The sequence below is a fragment of the Euleptes europaea genome, chromosome 1 (genome assembly GCF_029931775.1).
Source record: "Euleptes europaea isolate rEulEur1 chromosome 1, rEulEur1.hap1, whole genome shotgun sequence".
Lineage (NCBI taxonomy): Eukaryota > Metazoa > Chordata > Lepidosauria > Squamata > Sphaerodactylidae > Euleptes > Euleptes europaea.
In genome coordinates, this window is record NC_079312.1 from 159366224 (window position 1) to 159370655 (window position 4432).

At 44.6% G+C, this 4432-nt stretch overlaps 1 long non-coding RNA gene across 1 annotated transcript; it reads left to right on the plus strand.

The window, feature by feature from the left end:
* The first annotated feature begins 1271 nt into the window (after window positions 1–1271).
* LOC130475512 (uncharacterized) lies at window positions 1272–3683 on the plus strand. The gene is made up of 3 exons (XR_008933251.1): window positions 1272–1346; window positions 1860–1882; window positions 3383–3683. It is a non-coding gene; the product is annotated as an uncharacterized LOC130475512 (long non-coding RNA).
* Window positions 3684–4432: the final 749 nt, after the last annotated feature.

Here is a 4432-nt window from a genome sequence, read left to right on the forward strand (position 1 = left end):
AGCTATCAACAGAAGTAGATTATTCAATTTCTTTGACTTCCTCGAATATAGGAATTAACATACCACCCAGTTTGACTATTTTTGTGTTGGTTATTGAGTAACTGGGCATGCTCAAATTGGCATTGAATTACTTTCTTCCCTGGAAGTTTTAGAGATGCTAGGTGTCGTGTTAATCCCTAATAACTCTTGATCATGCTGCACTTGTGGCAAAGTAGGAAGTGCAGAGGTGTACATAATACAAGGTACAGGAGAGTTAATGCAAATCTGGGTTAATCTATTCCCACCTAGCTTCTGGAAGAGTGTGGTTAGTCTTTCAGATGTCAAAATGGTTTGCTTTGGCTGCAGCATGCTAATGTATCTGCCCTTCTGGCACTTGGAAGTAAATTTTCTGTACCGTAAAGGATCATGCCCAAAGTATTTCTTTATAAATTTGCTTTCCCCCCGCCCCCAAGCCCTAGGGCTATTCTGTCCAAATCAAGAACAACGGAGCAAAAGAGAGGGGTTTTTAGTTTTTTAAAAGCTACCTCCAAAATGAATTTGCCAGATTAGGCGTTTTAGTCCCCTAATTTTCTATATGCAAATAAACGGCTGCATTTACAAAGTGGTAAACTGCCCTACGCAGTGGGGTAGGAAATCCTACGTGTGTTCAGGAGCAATCTTTGCGGCACTATTGAGTTTTGAAACTGAAACTACTTCTGGTCCGAGGCTGGCTCTAGCAAATATTCAGTACAGTTAAGATTTAATTATCCTGTAGAAGGGATGTCGCCGCAGGATCCTATACCTTAGATAAGGAATTACAAACACCGCCCCGCGTCTCCCGTTTAATCATTCTTTTATATATATATATATATATATATATATAATAAAAATTTATATATATATATATGACACAAAACAATTATAATAAAAAATACAATAAAAGAAAAAATACAAAAAAGTATCTTTACATACTAATTATTACTTTCAAATTTAGCAAACCGTTAAATCCATAAAGATACCCCTTCACCCTCCACCCACCTCAACCCTTTGAGGTGGGTCCCGTTTAATCATTCAAGATGGCGGTAGCTCATAAAATTGAAGGCAATATGCGTTCCGCCATAGCCGTAAACTACATCTCCCATCATCCAACGCGAAGAGCGCTTATGTGACGCACCTCTCACGGGTCACGATGAAGCCTATAAATACCAACCGACAGGCGTTGTAGGCCTTTCCTCGCTTGCCGCCACCGCCATCTTAAGTGGAGGGTGTCTGGCGCGGCCTCCTCAATCCGTGGCCATCCGGCTACAGCTCGGCTCCCCGTTCGTGGGGACTGAGCCGGGGGCAGCGACCCCATTATGAGAGCTAAGGTGAGCGGACAATTGGGCGGGTTATTGCGGTGGGCGATAAACGTGGGCCGCGGAGGCGACTTGCGCGGAAAGGCCGGTTTGGGCCTTGATGGGCCTGTAGAGCTATAAGGACGGGATCGAGGATCTGTAAAGAAGAGGTGCTTGAGGCCCGGGGGCATGCAGGCCCTGCGAGAGGCCCAGTTTGGACACTGAGTTCACGGGAGGATGGGCCGGCAAATACTTTTGAGTTACGGAGGCAGCGCGATGGGGGAAACTGGCCTGAAAAGTTGAGACTTAGGTCTGCAGAGTTGCTCTGAAATGTCGGCCTTATTTGGGCGTCCTGGTAAAGATTTGATGGGAAGGGTGTGTGGAATGCATGCTGAGGAAGATCAGCAAAAAACAGGGCCGTTGGGTAGCTTATGCCTTGTAGTTTGTTTTCTTTAAGTTAACATAGTAGGTACTGGAATTGGATTTATGTGAATTGGTGCTGCCAAAAATACTGACTTAAGCTTTCTTTCCTTTTTTCCCCCCTAGTGGCGAAAGAAGCGTATGCGCAGGTATGTAAATGCGTGTTTATTTTGCTTTGCAGTGGTGCCTAAAATGTAGCGTGCTGAAGATTGGCCAGCTTTCTTAACGGTGTTGATAATTTTGCCATAAGACACCTGTGCACCTGGTTGCCCTGAAATTGTATAGTAGTAAATCCCGTGGCCTGCACTGCAATCAAGGTTTAGAGGGGCCAAGATAAAAACGATGCTAGCCGCTACCTTGCACTGGTGCAAAACAATGGAATCCTAGTTGCATGAGGGAACACTGATAATAGCGATAGTTATGCAAGACTTCGGAAATGCAAAGACAAGCGTGCCAGTGAGAAGTCCCAGTGGACCAACAGCATGCTCCTGCAACGTATGAATACTGCCCCAGTATGAGTATGGTAATAAGAATCCTAGCTGAAGCATTTATTCATATTGTCTAATTCTGATTCCTTGTTAATTTGGGACATATTCCTCAGTGCTTTCTGTCTCCGCTTGTTCCATACAGGTTCATGCTTTTGTGAACTTCAAGGGTCATAGATTCCAAAGCATCAAAATTAGTGATCTGTGAATGTTGTGCTTGTAGCTCACCTCACCCAGCTGTTGATTAATGTAATAAACATCTGTAGGCAAGATATTAGTTCAGTGATGTTCACTCGGTGGCTCAGGAGCCACATGTGGGTCCTGTCCCATTTTTCAAGAAAATGGGCAAGGCTCTTGCCTGGTGGGGCTTGTGGTTGGTAGTTGGTTTCCAACTTGAAACAGCTGCTGCTGGAGGAACAGGTAAGCTGTGAGCCTCCCTGAGGTGCAGGCCTTGTGCCTGGGATGGAAGTAAATGTGGCCCTTTGGGTTGAGGGTAACTGCAAATATGGCTCTCTGCAAGCCACGGAGTGAGTACCACTGCATTAGGTATTAGTGGCAGCGTCAGCTGAGGCAGAAACTGAAACTTTGGGGAAAGATATGTTCCTGAGAATTTTTTTCAAAACGGTGCTAGTGGTTCCCTCCCCACCTCAGAAATTTCAGTAGTAGACCTCTTCAGTGAGAATTAAACTATTGCTGTTCCCGCCTTGCTTCATATGCCCCCTCCCTCCAAAAAGTCTGTAACCGAATGTAACTTTCCCCAGTTATAAATTAGAGAGATGACTGTTTGAGGTGGTGGGTAGAGCTGTGGAGATGGGATGGGGGCAGCCTTCCTGCTGAGGAAGGACAAATACTACCTCCAGAACTGCCTTTTTGAAAGTAGTTATCATAGGCATCTCTGTGTTGCTGATGTTATTAAACTGCTCTGGCTTAAATTTGGCACTTGTGTATCTTATACATAAATATGAATACTGGGGCTCTGTTTCTGTGCTGAAGGCTACTATTGCAGAGAAATCTGCAAGTAGATGGGGTGAACTGGCTGGTGGGTAAGTGAAAATACACTGCCACCCCCCACTTTTCCTGAAAGTGGCCTGAGCACCAGTCAAACTGCCACAGAGGAACAGTGTTGCATTTAGTACTGACAGTAAATAACGTTATCTCTTGTAGGCTGAAGCGCAAAAGGAGAAAGATGAGGCAGAGGTCCAAGTAGACATCTCCTGCAGTGCTACTGAAGCTGCAGAACAGAGCATGGAATGGAGGAACTTGGGAAGCTGACTTCCAGGCAAAGCCTGCTATTTGATGCTACTGTTAGAAGACTCCTTGCCTGTCTTCAGGAGTTTCCATCTTGAAGCCTAGGAGCTGTGATCTGTAAAAGGTGGTGCCCCTGAGCCTAACTATTCTGGACTGGTTCTCTTCTTTGCAGCTTGATGTAGTGACTGTATACAATAAAACCCATTTTGGGAATTCAGTATGTCATCTTTATTTCCTATTGAAAGTTTGATATTTAGTAAAAGGTTTTGATGAGACCAAAATACGACTTCTGGGTGGCTTTAATGTGACTTGAAAAATTGATTGCCAGCTGTTGCCAAACTAATATAACAATTTTCAGCATTAGCTACCTTAGCTACTGCATTGAATTCCAAGCACTAGAATGAGGGTGGTGGGAATCCGTTCCTCAGTGTTGAAAAAGAGAGATGTTGCTCCTTTGTTGCCTTTAGAACAAAAGTGTTTTGCATTCAGTTGGGCCAGCAGCGCTTCCCAAATCACTTGGCTTGAAGTGTTCTCGTTTCCAAACCCACAGATACTTCAACTTTTTAATTTTTCAAGGGATGTGTGTGCCAAGTTCTCCAGCTGTTCTTTTTTTTGGGGGGGTGCACACAACCAAGTGTGCTGTCAAGTCACAGCTGACCCCATAGGGTTTTCAAGGCAAGAGACATTCAGAAGTGGTTTGCTGCCTCCCATCAATACCCTGGTATTCCTTGGAAGCCGCCCATCCAAATACTAACCAGGGCCAGCCTTGCTTAGCATCAGATCTGGGGCTATCCAGGTCAGTAGTAGAATATAGGGACTGCATAAAAGGTAGAAGCAACCCAGATGCCTTACTGTACCTACCCAGTGACTCCCTTTTATGGTTACCATGGCAAGGTCTTAGCATAAGAATCCTGCTGGGTCAGTCTATTGATTACTTTACGGACTCTAAAAATTGGGAAGTTTGTA